The 14,895-nt window shown below is 33.7% G+C and overlaps 1 pseudogene; it reads left to right on the top strand.

The window, feature by feature from the left end:
- Positions 1 to 12,580: 12,580 nt before the first annotated feature.
- On the top strand, positions 12,581 to 12,950 carry LOC111544868 (annotated as a pseudogene).
- Positions 12,951 to 14,895: the final 1,945 nt, after the last annotated feature.

Below are 14,895 nucleotides of genomic sequence, written 5' to 3' on the forward strand. Positions count from 1 at the left end.
TGCCCTTAATATTTTTACTTCTATACACAAGAGTTTATCAAGTTGTAAAGAGTTACATACTCCTTTTTATCTTTGAAATAAAAAAAATTGTAAAATTTATCAGGTGGAAGAGCCTCTGTGTTACATAGTTTGTGTTCAGAAACTGGCCTTTTATATGGCCTCATGGATACTTAATTGCAAACCAGGTCTTGACTTGTAGGATTTGCAGAAATGGCATCTGATAGTTGTTCCTTTGTCTTCTTCAACTTCCACATGCACACATAGTATAAGAATTAATACTTCTTCAGTCATAATTATGTGCAGAATACTGTTTAACATATTCTCCATATTATTAGGTTGGTGCAAAAGTAATTGCAGGTTCTGCAATTGAAACTATTGCAAAAACCACAAACATGTTTGCACCAACCTAATAACTCACGTTATCTTCACAAACACGTTATGAAATTGTCATTGTTACTATCCTAATTTTCCTGATGAGAAAACTATAAAAAAGAAAAAACTAAGTAACTTGATTAAAAATACAGAGAAAGTGGCAGATTTGGTAGTTTGACTTAGGCAGTCCAACTTCAGAAGCCAAGCTTTTAATCATTAACACACACTATCTCTTCCACATGTCATCCATTGGATTTAAGATGAAATCCACGACAACCAGTTTAAGATGCAACTAAGAGTAGTCAGTTTCTGAAGTGGTTGCACCCATTCTCGTCTTTGGGAGCTTAGGTGGAAGAACTTGGTTGAATTATCACCATTCTTAACTTTGACAGAGAAGTTCAACCTTGTAGTTAATATATCTTAATTTCTAATACAAAACAGTAGATTAGGCTTGAAAAAAATGTAAGATGCTTACATGATATTACTTTCAATATCTTTGAAGTCTCATGTTATTGACTCCTATGATATTAGGCCCTATTTTAGCAAAATAATTTTATTACTTTAAAGACTTGATATATTTCATTATCAATCAGTATTAAAAGCTATAAAAGTGTGAGTTTTTAAAAATAAGTACAGCAGTCAAGTACTTATAATGTTAAATATTTGCTTGAGAGAATGTCGTTCATAGGCTTCTAATAGCAATTGGCTATACTTCTATGTCTCTCCTGTCTTTTGTTTGTTTTTAATTTTTAGGCTTTACCATTTCTTTTGTCTTGGTCTGTGTTCAGACATAACGTGGCAGAATAATTAAAATTTTTATAATGGCTTATCCTTATTCTTACAAAGAAACTTGGTATATGAAATGGTGAGTTTTCATTTTTAATTATGAATCATTTTAATTATGAATAATATGAAATTTACATTCATATTAGTTTTACAAAATATGAATGTAAAAACTTTGTAATTTTAGAACTGTAAGTAACTGCAATTAACTAGTCCTAAGCCCTGATTTTTTCAAATGAGAAAACTAAGTTCCAAATAGATTAGATTACGTTCCCAAATAAATCATCCTGGTTTGTGATACATATAAGATACTTGACTGAAAGATGTCTTGCATACCTGGTTGAATTTCTACTCTAATATTTGAGAAGAAAACATAAATATATTTTTTCAAGATGCAGAGTATATGAATATATAATCTTAAGTTAATATTAATTTTAATTGTATAATCTAAGAGTTAAAACAAAAGCATGGTTCAGAATAAGATGAAAACCACTTAGATTAGTGGAAATTTTCCCAATAGCCTTTGGAACAGCTCAGAAAAGTTAATCTTAAAATATTTCAAGGCAGGTACTACTGTGTTTCAGCAGACACTGTCCTTATATCCCACAAAACAGTAACTGTTTTACCATGTTTTTCATATGAAATACACAGCCAGAAAAAAAAATTCATATGTTACTAAGCACAAACAAACATATTATTTTATATGTTGGAGACATTGTGGCTTCTTTTAATTTTTAAAAAATTATTTTTGTTTTTGAAAATAAAACACTAATTAAAAAACTTTTGTAAGATTACATTTTTAATGTGTGTTCTAGCATTTAAGAAATTTAAACCACTATTTTTAAAATACATTTAAAAGTTTCATAATAATATAACTTCTTCCTGTACTCAAGCATTCTGGAAAGCATTTAAACAAAGATCATAATGCCAGTGTCCTTCACTTTTAAATTCGTGGGGTATATAACTCATATGGGAGTCATATCAAAATATCAAGAAAGATTCATGACAAATCAGAAGTAACTGTGAAAATGTCACCTGATGCAGAAAGTCAGGATGTTGTAAAGGGTGTACCTTATTATAATATTCAGGAAAAACTCCTCACCAAAATGAGAAGTTGCTGTATCATAAAATGTAAATCAACCAAAATTATTAAGTAAAACTATATTTATACTTAAGTCAAGGGCAAAAAAACAAAACAAAACAAAACAACAGTCTCCTAGAGTGATGCTTGTAATCAAGCTGAAAATGTTTCTCTGAATAAAAATCTAAAAGTAGAACTAAATTGTATTATAACTGTTTTATGACAGATGCTAATAAAAATATATGGCCAGAAAAGTCAACGTAGGCATAAAAAACATTAGGAAACACAGCAGAAATTTTATACTGTGGTCTAAATATAATCTACATAGAAGTTTTATGATAAAATTTTTGGCTAGTAAGTATGTAAAATGTTTTCTGTTCAATAATTGTTCAGTGATTTGTCCAATCTAAATTACAAATTAATTGAAATAAAGTTTATCTGTAAGCTGAAGAAGTAGACAATAAATTTATTATGTAGAAAATAGACACAGTAAAAATGAAATAACATGTGTTTTATCTTTTATCAGCTAAGTAGTAATCGTATCTACAGTATACACGTAGTATTATGTATCATAAAATCAATTTAGTTTGTTTTACTAAGGAAGTTAAGTGGATATGTAGAGTTAAGCTGGATTTCTTTCATTCTCAGGGGCTGAACATCATTAGATATGACTTTTTTTAAGCAGATGTGGTTTAGTGACTAAAAAGACTACAAAATGCTGCTTTTCTAATGTAAGTATTTTAAGCGGCTGGCTCTTTCTCTTAATGAGAGAAAGTTTTTCACAAGAGACATTCATTTGAAGTCATTTTGAGAAAGGAGCAAAAAATTTAGGGCTACTTATCTGGGAAATAACACAAATAAAAAGAACTCCAGTTGGAGCTGCATATGAATCCTTCAGAAATTTTTCTAAGTGGACATTTCAAGAACTTGACACACATGAATTAAAAATATAAGAGCTGATTCAAATGTGTGGTACCCAGCTGGAAGGAGGGTGGTATAATTTTGGTGATAGCTTAAATGATCTCCGAAAGCTGTCAGTACAGCCTCATTCAGGGAGGAATAAATGTTTTTCAGAGAGTTCAAGCTTAAGTTGAGGGAACAGTTATAATATGAGATGTGTCATGCTGAGCTGGGAGAACAGCCCGTACTCAGTAAAAGAATGAAAAGAAAAATACTAGAAGATAAATAATATTGGAATTATTAGTGCCCATCACTTTGCAAATGTTTTTCTGTGTTTCTCAGACTATTCGAGACATTTCCTTTATGATGACATTACTAATATGCCATAGTTGCCTCTTTATCACAAAAATGTTTGGGATTTGGAGAATTTCATATTTGCATTCTAACCAGTGTATTCATCATTGTACACTAAGTTGTAATCCAGTCCTTCACTCTTTTTTTAAGTTATAAAAATTGTTAATGAACAAAATAATCGTTTTTATCTTCTCGAATTAAATTGGCAGGTAGGCATATTTTTAATATCAGAAGGAGAGTACATCAGTGTACCCTATGAATAATTTCATTTATAGTTTTACTTTTAACAATAATGTTAAAACCAAGCTAGTTTATTCACGAGAATGAGTAAGACAATTACGAATATGTTGTTATTCAATTTGATAGAAGGAAGATGTCCCAGAACAGGCAGCTATAGTCTAATTTCCAGATATTTCAATTTAAAATAATTTTGACTCCCACTTTTTCTATTATAGGGTACATCTTGTCATTTTGTTGTCTAGCTAGCATCAATACCACTCCTTATTCTGCTACTAGAACCCTTATTTTCTTCTATAAGTAGTATTGTTGGGATTGTCTACTTCAAGCTTATATAATATCTAAATTGAACTGCCAATCAAAGTGATTGCTTTCCCTAATCAAGGGGTAGTCAGATTATTTCTCCTGGAAATATGAACTTTGAGCCAAATGTAGATTCAAAGTTAATCACTTTACTTGAATGAGATTATCCAGTGGTTCCTGTTACTAAGATCTCATGAGCCTTGCTAGTTCTTATCCTCGCCAAGGCCTCATTCTTCAATATTTTCTTTCATTTTGTGACCTAACCTACTTCCTTTCAGGTGTCTCTTTTTTCCTAGGTTGAGCCAGCCTATTTACTTTACTTTCAGCTGAATAAATTGAACTGATTCATCTTCATTACATTCATTCACTCCTATTAATTCACTTATTCATCTGGCAAGTATACAGTGAACAGAAGATGACTAAGATGTAATTGTGAAAATATAATTTCTCCCTTAAGAAATTTGACATCTGTTAAAATAAACCAGCAGTGGGCAAACATTTTTGTAAAGAGCTAGATAGTCAGTATTTTAGGTTTTGTGGACCATATGATCTCCATTGCAACTATTCCACAAATGTAGTGCAAAAGTACGCATAAGCACTGTATACATGAAAGAGAGTGGATGATTTACATTATTACTCTATTTAAAGATATTAAAATATGCATTTCATAAAATATTTATATGTCCTGAAATATTTTTCTTCTTTTGATTTTTGTCAACAATTTTAAAAAGTAAAAAACTGAAAACCAACCAAACAAAAACATGCTTAGTTTGTGAGCCATACAGAAACAAGCAGTAGACTGGATCATGCTGATCTCTGAATGGACCTAAAAGAAAACAGTTATTTGTAAGCCATATAATGAAGTAGTAAAATTTGGATAAGGAGAATGTCTTAGCAGTAAGTGGAAAGTAGCATGGGGTTTTAGAGGTAAGAATCTAACTCAATCTAAGAAGAAAGAATGGGTTGGGGGAGCCCTTTCTGAAGGAATTACATTTAGATGTACTTGAGAATAGAGTAGGAATAAGCTAACAAAACGAAAAAAAATAAAGTATTCAAAGTAAATGGAACAGTGACTACGAATGCTTACAAGAAAGGCAGAGAATCACAACTTAAAATGGCTGAATGCTCGGACGATGTGAAAGAAATAGTTACAAGAGGGGGTGGAAAGTAAAGCTAGAGGCTTAAGAATGGCCTTGGTGCTCAGTTATCTTGAGGCCTATTCAACATGTGCTTAGGGGAACCAGCAAAGATAGTCAATTCCAGAGTGGGAGGTGGTGATGGGAGTAAGGGAGAATGCCTCTGAAGGAGAGCCATTAAAAATAATCCCAGCACTTTGGAAGACCAAGGCAGGCGGATCACTTAAGATCAGGAGTTCAAGATCAGCCTGACCAACATAGTGAAACCCCATCTCTACTAATAACATAAAAATTAGCCGGGGCTAGTGGCACATGCCTGTAGTTCAGCTACTCGGGAGGCTGAGGCAGGAGAATCACTTGAACCCAGGAGGCAGAGGTTTCAGTGAGCTGAGATTATACCACTGAACTCCCACCTAGGTGACACAGCAAGACTCCATCTCAAAAAAAAAAAAAAATTGTCATTATCATTATGAGCAAAAATGAAATTTGTTGTATTTCCTAATAGTTTATATTGTCATTTTGTATGGTATTTAATTTAAATTGCCTATGGAAAAGAATGCAAAAAATTCAGGGCTTCTACAATTTTAATTTAGATGAACTTAAAACTTATGTTAAATGTTTTAGAATTCAATTTAAGAGAAATGGGGTAAGGGAGTCACTGCCTTTAAATGGAGAAACTACATGATTTGATCTTTTTTGAAAAACCACTCTGGTTTCCATGTGGAAAAACAGATCAGTGGGAAAAAGAGAAGAGAGTCAAGGATATAACTGAAGGAACTTTTGCTATCACTTTCTGTTGGAGACATGATGATGGCTTAAAATAGAAGGCAAGGAGGTAGGAATACAGACAAGTGGCCCCATCTCTAGTACTATTAAACAGATAGATTAGAAGACCCTTACTGATTCATCAACATGAAGAATTATTGTGAAGGTAGAGGCAAGGATAATTATTAGGTCTCTGATTAGAACAGTTCTATGGATGTCTCCACTACCTGGAAACAGGAGAAAGCAAAACAGGTTTTGGAGGGAAAAGAGTTCAGATTTGACATATTTAATCTGGTGTGCTGATATTTTTAAACTTCAAGATAAAGACAGCAAGTAGGTCACTGGATATATCAGAAAAGTGATCTAGGTTACAGCAAAAACTTTTCTGTTTGACACAGTATTTTGAAAATTCATTTCAATTTGCCAAACACCTTGTGTGTCCTGCGTTTTACTAAACAAATTACATGCATTGAATTAATCTTCACAATAATATAGGGTGTAATTGTTATTAATACTATTATGATTGCTACATTATGAGTTATAAAGCTTATGTTACTTGCCAAAATTGTTAAAGCTAGTAGTAAATGGAAAAGATGTGAGTCAAGCATCAGATTTGTTAGGTTCTGTAAGCAACACTTTTAATCACCATACTGAATCAAACAAGCATGATATGAGAAGCAGTTTCCTTCCAAGTTGAGGGAAACAATTCAAGGGAGAACAGTAAGACAAGCTCTTCTAACTTTTGGAAGACATTTTTCTAACTGTTTTTTCCACAATAATGCAGTTTGTCAGGTCTTGTAAAACAATTCTAATAAGTGAAGCAAACAGTAGATTGCTTATAAATGGAATCCCTGTAAATCCACCTAAAAGTGATCAGTTTATGAAATGTTAGTGTAACGTTGGGTACTTTCATACATTGTCCATTAATTCACCCGAGTTACCTAGTATACTTAATAGATTTTCCCAACCCAAATCATGACTGATAATAATTATTTTGACCATTTTTAAACACACCTAATTCGAGGTCTATAATTAACAAAATAAGCATAGTAAGTACAATTGATATAACAATGATGAAGTATCTATAAGGGTTATATTTTGGGGGATTGGCCGGGTAAATCAATTTAGATCAAGATTTTTCTACAGACACACAAAAATTGTGTAAACATAGTTCAAAGAAAAATGACTATCCCTTTTTTCATTAAAATTCAAACAATATGTTGGATGCTAAATACTACATTAATGTGTAAATTATGCAGCATACACTCATCTCCCCTGTCTTTCCACTAACATAGCTTATAATGCAGTAATAATCATCATTTATCAGAAACATGATGCATGTAAATGCTTCCCATCCTCTTCTCTCTGCAGATAATTTAGATAGATTCCTGTCACTAGGTAATAGGAAGCTTTCCTGTTACGTACATTTCATAAAGTGAATGACATGACCAAGCACAGAAATGCACATCTCAATTTGGACTAATGTATAAGGGAGTTATTGGAACTAAAAATCGAATTTGTGATTCCTTTTCTGTCAAGAAATAAATAGCAAATTGAAAAATTATAGGAATCATAAATTCCCTCTATATCAGGGTTTCTCAATTTTGACATTATTAATATTTTGAACTGAATAAGTATTTGTTATGGTCTCCCTCAACAAATCCTATGCATATCCTATGCACTGTAGAATCTTTAACAACATCCCTGGACTACATTCACTAGAAGCTAGTGACACATTCTCAGCTGTGATGATCAAAAATGTCTACAGACATTGTTAAATATCTCTTGGGAAGCAAAATTATCCCTGCTGAGAACCTCTTTTTAATATAAACTGTCCTAAATCATACTAGTGCCCATAATGTATTTATTTAGATATTTTTGCTTCACTTATTAGTTGACATCATTATCTAATCAGAAAAGAAGGATGTGTCGAATATGTGTCATCTTTTGTAGCTAAATAGGATGAAATTATTTAGTAAATATGAGATATAACAAACATATCAGAATAATTTAAGATCCAGGAAATTTAGCCATAAGAAATTTTGACATTATATTTGATTAGTCATAATTACTGTCTATATTTTTTTCTGTATAAAAGTTAACTTTCAAGTGGGTAACATTACAGGATTATATGTACAATAAGGAACAATAAAAATATAATGGGAACAAGTGTTTAATATAATTGCTGTGCAGAGGAAAAGGGGAAATGGAAGTTGGCGAAAACAATTCTCAAATGCTCTTCTTCCAAGAAACAATTTTATCAGAGCTCACTCCTGAGAAAATGTAAGTAATATATTGTGGAGTAGACTATTCTTTACAACACAGATAGATTATTACACTCTGGATCAGACAGGAAAATTATGCAATCTTTTTGAGCAGTTAGAATCCTTGGAGTAAATAGTGGTAAAGTTTTACTAAAATAAGATAAATTAGCTAACATAAGCGACAATTTTAATTCATTAATGCCAAAACTCTCTGCAAAACTTATTTATCACTAAAATAAACTTTCAGATTCTGCTTGAATTGTTTTTTGAGATGAAAGAGAAAGAGTAGTAGGAATAAGGTAATCTTTTTTTTTTTTAGCAGACTGGCAGTAAAGCTGATCTCTCAGATTTAAATTCTCACATGAAAGTCTATCCATTTCAGGCCGGGCACGGTGGCTCAAGCCTGTAATCCTAGCACTTTGGGAGGCCGAGACGGGCGGATCACGAGGTCAGGAGATCGAGACCATCCTGGCTAATACGGTGAAACCCCGTCTCTACCAAAGAATACAAAAAACTAGCCGGGCGACGAGGCGGGCGCCTGTAGTCCCAGCTACTTGGGAGGCTGAGGCAGGAGAATGGCGGGAACCCGGGAGGCGGAGCTTGCAGTGAGCTGAGATCCGGCCACTGCACTCCAGCCTGGGCGACAGAGCCAGACTCCGTTTAAAAAAAAAAAAAAAAAAAGTCTATCCATTTCAATAAACTAAAATACAGTAGATACAGGAGATAATTGTTTTTAAGTACTTATTAAAGTCACATTAATTTCAAACATGCTTTTATCCATGCCCAAAAGTTTTTCATGATGGTTTTGGAGCACTAAACCGAATATTTACCTGAAGCTGATTTAATCTTCATTATTAAAGGCCAATTGCAGAAGTAGTTTTGTAGCCTGCAGTGTATTGCAGTTTTAGAACTGGAGATTGAAATTCTTGATCAAGTAATGAGAATCCTGAAACACTGATTACTTCACTTGTGGTTTCATAAAATATTCTATTATTTTTATTTTTACATTATTTTATTTCTTTATTTAAAATATTGAGCATGAATATATGAAGAATCAAGTTAGAATTATTAAGTAGTAGCTTACCTTATTATTATATACTGAAATTATAATTACAACATTTAGAATATTTTTATATGCAAGCTGATTTAATTCTCACAAGCTACCTTGAAACACCAGCAGGAAACAAGTAGTTGCAATTTAGCAGATTCAAAATGTTAGGCTCAACTATATTTAGTGATCACTTAGTAATTAGAGGAGTTTGGGACTACCATTTAAGTCAAATAAGCAACATCTTCAAAGTATACTGAAAAAAAGATTGGAAAAGTTATACAAATGTTAGTGTAACTTTACTTTGACCTCAATAAGCTTTATAAAGCCTATTTCAGAAAAAAATCACCTATTCTATAAACCTGTCATGTTTAATCCTCTCTCTATGCTTTCCATCATGCTTTTGCTTTCATATAAAATATCTTCCCCTTCTGCTATGACTGCACGCTCTGTGTTTGTGTATTACACTCCCAGACACATGTAGACTGCAAGATATCCGTGAATATTTTTTGAGTAATAGCTTTTTGTTCACTTCCTGCAGATTTTGGAGTCATCACATTTGTTTTGCATCTAATTACATTAATGTTATTTGCTGTCATTTTAAGTGTGTTTTCCTCACCTCTTGAATTGCATTGTAGTTTGTTTGAGAAAGGAATATGTTCATAGTTCTTCTATTTCCCAAAGAGTGAGTCGATGATAATGTATATATTTTTAAATTATTAATATTATACTGGTTTTTAGTTGTCCCTTACTGATATTTTGATAAGATACCTTTTTCACCATATATTTATTGACATAAACTATCTTAAACTCGTTGGATTTGCCAAGCTTTTGATCAACTCCTGTTAACCTTTCATTTTGTTGGCAGCTTTTATGGGCATATACACACAGAGACATAGGCACACTCACACGTTCACTTGCACATATACAGAAGTATCATGCCCCAAGCCTATGTTCTCAATAATGTGTTTTCTGCTGGTTGGCTGCCATACCTTACTCTTAATTAATAGGTTGCTTTTCAACAGAAATATTATGCCTTGGGCATGTTCATAAACAATGTGTCTTCTTATGAAGATTTAAAGGTTATGGTAATGAAAAGAATCTTGAATGTTAGACAAGGCAGGGGCAGAAATTAATTTTTATCAGGTAAATTCTTTGCTTACCACTAAGTTATACTACATTACTCTTTTAATTTTATGCTTAGAATAAACTTTCTAGGTTAAACTAGAAAACGAGTATATATATGTTTAAAGTCAAACTAAAATGAAAGTTTGGCACGATAATAATCATATGCTTGCTCTATCAATCTACTTGTTTTTGAAGAAAATATACAATTATTTTTCCTAATTTTGAAACACAAGATTATACATGCTTATGAAGAATGCCCAAGCTCATTTCTAACTAGCTAGATGATAATATATTATATGAAACTTGGGGTTTAATTCAGAGGATTGTCTGTCATTTTCCAGAAATGATTATCATTATTATCACTAATAAGTTATATATTCTTATTTATTGATTTATCTCAGGGAATACAGTATTTATAAGAAGAAACAAATGAAAAGTAAACTTAGTTCTACTTCATATTATAAAGAGATTTCATAATAAAATAATACGCACAAGATATTTAACGGACTATAAGTACATAAAGGATTCATTTTTTAAAAAATTCTATTTTCTCTTGACTTCCAACATATACATTGTTTATTAAACATGGGTTGCTCTATTAATGGAAACTATGCATTTCAAAGTTTGTGTAAATTACTTTTTTGGATTACTACTGTAATATAAGTTCATGGTGGGGCAAAAAAGTGAAACTTAAATTTGAACGTGAAGAGTGAATGCTATTTAATGGAGTCAGTGTCAAAGAAAAGTGTTGCAAACAGAGGGAACAACATAGGGGGAGACAAGAGGTGAGAGAGCATGAGACTCCTGGGAGACTTTAAGAAATTCAGTGCTGCCGGATGGTTGGAGAGGAAGCAGGAAGTGATGCCAGGTGGCAATGGTGACATAGGTAGAAATAATTATTCTTGATTTTCGCATTAACTTTATACCAGAGTTCACATAATTTTGCCTCATTATGGAAAATACACAGGAATAAGGCAATTTTTGAGGCAGAATGACAAAATAAGCATCCACGGCAGCAAAATATAATAAAGAAAATGTGTTGGTTTTTTGTTTGTTTGTTTGTTTTATATGTGGCCTAAGGGAGCATGAAGAATCAATCATGAAGCCCAGGCTTAGTTTCGTTTTATTTTGTTTTGTGGGGGCAGTAGTGTAGACTGCCATGACATTTACTATGACAGAATACAGAGGGAAAAAAAATCTTCTATTAACAGTGTTTCAGGGACAAATAACTGGTTTGGGAGATTTTTGGTATAAATTATCTCTAATAAAACAAATTAGCAATGTACAAAAGGAAATAACCACCATTTTCCGATTAAATGAACCAGGGCTCCTTGGAGAAATGGCAGATTCTGGTACTAAGGCAATAAAATAAAATAAAAGAGCATCATACATATAGTGCTAGAAAGTAAGAAAAAACTCAAAACAAACAAAAGAGAATGAGGTTATGTCAAAGTGACACAGGAACCAATTTAAAAGAGCTTTCAATGGCCAAAACTAGAATAACTTTAAAAATAAAATAAGCAAGATAATATTGAATTATAACTCAAAATATAAAATAAATATACAGGAATACATATTTATATGGCCAAATTGTTGATTAAATGAATAAATGAAGGATAAGGTCAAGTTTTCCTCACAGAAGAATCCCAAATGATATTTATAAATACTCACTTAAATAGAACCCAGAAATAGGTCCATATAAATACAGTCAATTGATCACTGACAATGGAACAAAAACAATACAATGAAAAAAGATGAATCTTTTTAACAAATGATTCTAGAACAACTGGACTTCCACATGTGAAAAAAAAAAAAAAAAAAAAAAGAATCTAGATACGGACCTTACACTTCCCAGAATTAACTGAAAATAGATCATAGAGCTAAATGCAAAATGCAAAATTATAAAACTCCTAGAAGAGCTTTGAGGTAGAAGTGGCATCTTATCCCTGACTGGCAATGGGGAGAACATTCATTAAGCTCCAAGATGACTAGATCACCTTTGGAATATTGAAATTTTTATTAAGGGTGAAACAAATCACATTTAGGTCCTATTTGACTTTAATCTAAAGTTAAATATATACACATAAGATTGCTGGTGGCAAGATGTTAATTTCAAAACACTGTACAGTATTTTAATTACTTGATGGAGCAGTTTCTTCCAGCATTGAAAGATTAAATGAGGGGTTGTGCACCCGAGTTGGTGGGTGCCATGCTGTCACCTGATGCAGAGCAAATTCTGTGGTACCTGTTCGAGGTGGAGGAGCTTGTGGAGGAGGTGCTGGTGGACAAGCAGCAGGTTGTGGATGTGGACACCAAAAGGAATAAAAACCCAGAAGGCCTGAGAGCCCTACAGAATGGTTTCAGCCTCTCTGAAGATGTGGTTTGCTTCAGGAACATGTTTGTCAAGATGCCTTACCCTCAGGTGAAGGAAATGATTAAGAAAAATCAGGATCATCTGGATAAAGATATAGAAATAATCCAAAAACAGTGAGGCCTAAGGCAAACCAGAGCTGAAGAGTTTTAACTTGAACCCCTTCAATCAGGATGAGCTTAAAGCTCTCAAGTTCTTCTTGAAATGATGAGACACAAGAATCAAGATGGGGCACCAGTGACCATCTCCTCTTCCTGGGGTCATGGAGGACCCAAGACCCTCCAACCCTGACGCCTGTAAGGACAGGCTCTCCTGCAAGGGTTCAGGTGTAAAGAATCTGGCCATAGCTCCTGTATGAAGCCTCTTTGTCTGAAGTACTTGGGTGCTCTTTGATGGCAGGAGGGAACACTCAACCTGTCGGTGGCTGCTGGACCTCATCACCAGGGCTCAGTGGACATAAGATCTATTGACAGGCCCTGGCAGTCACCAGTGGGTGGGTGTGGCAGTGGCTGTGGGGTGTGAGAATGACTGCAACAGGTACTTCTCAATAATGACCTGCTGTTCACATGGCCCCTGAGCAGGGAGGAAGGGAGAGGGACAATGGAAGCTTTGTTTAGAAAGGGGAGAGACAATTTCAGGCAAGTGTAATGGAGTTGGAATAAAGCAGGAGGCTCAAGGGTGGTTTCTGAGTAAAGGACAGAATCGTGGTACTTTGTAGTTCACCACAGCCTTCCATGGGCAGACACACACAATTCTCCCCACTGCCTCCATTTTTGCCCCTTTTTTTCCTGCTTTATTCCAAGAGTAGATACTGCTTATCAGCCCTCTGTGGCCGCTCTTTGGTCAGGAGGGTGTTGCAGAGTCCTACACCAGGGATGAGTGAGCGGGTGTGCTGCCCCTGAGCATACAACACGTGTCAAGAATGCCACCCCACCACGTCTGAAAACAGGGCCTGGCCAGCTCTGGATGCTCAGAGTACCTTCTGCCTTTAGTGGTCTGAGGTCCCAGTGTGAATGTGCTGTCAGGAAAAAAAAAAAAAAAAAGAAAAGAAAAGAAAAAAAAAAGTCAAATACACATGGAAATACTTCTTCAACTTTGATTATAAAAGTAATATAAATACATATCTAATACTTCATGTCATATTTTGTCTTTCTATTTAAAACCTACTATTGAACTAAGTTTATTTTGTGATTTTTGTATCTCTGTAAATGATAATAGTCTTTCTACTCTGATAAATTATTCTCTATTAATATAAATAACATGAAACTTTTCTTGTTTTTTATGGTTTTAATCTATCTAAACTTCAAAAATCTTCTATCAACAGTTAGCCTACTATTTATGTAGAATTACAGAGTTATGTTTTATCTTGAAGTCATGCCATGTGACCTAAAGTAGAACAGGAAGCATCCTGATAGTCATGTTTTTAAAATGGGCAAGTGCCTACAAGTTGTGATACTTACAAATGCTGGGATAAACCTTACCCGAAGCCAGGCTATGCTGGATTTAGTAATTTAACAACTGTTATTTAAATGCTATTAATTTTTCACTTTAGGGTTTCCCAGGTATACATATGTATGTGTACCTGTATGTGTGTGTCTGCGTGTGTGTGTGATTATATTTGTGTAAGCAACTGAAAATAAATATTGAAACATTTAGACTGTAAGATCCATATAAAGGCTATGACCAATAACATTTTTCTGATGACCTCTCTGCAGTTATGTTTTAGCACATTTCATGATTGTTATATATGTTAGTTCTCTATTGCTGTATAAAAATTACCTCAAATAGTGGCTTAAAACAATATATATTATTTCCTTAAAGTTTGCATGGGTCGGGAGTCTGGGCATAGCTTAAGTGTGTCCTTATGTTGATCTCAAAAGGCTGCAATAAAGGTGGCCAGGATTGCATTCTCATCTGGAGCTTGAGGTCCTCTTCCAAAACCATGCAAGTTGTTTGCAGAATTCAATTCCTTGTATTTGTGAGATTGATGCTCACAGTTCCTAGCCTTCTGCATAGGTAGTTCAGAAAATGACTGTTTCTTCTTCAAGACCAGCAGGCAAGACTGTTTCTTTTTCAAGACCAGCAGGCACGACTGTTTCTTCTTCAAGACCAGCAGGCAAGAAGCCCTACTGCTTCATCTCTTCTTTCAGGGA

Source organism: Piliocolobus tephrosceles, chromosome 10 (genome assembly GCF_002776525.5).
Source record: "Piliocolobus tephrosceles isolate RC106 chromosome 10, ASM277652v3, whole genome shotgun sequence".
Classification (NCBI taxonomy): domain Eukaryota; kingdom Metazoa; phylum Chordata; class Mammalia; order Primates; family Cercopithecidae; genus Piliocolobus; species Piliocolobus tephrosceles.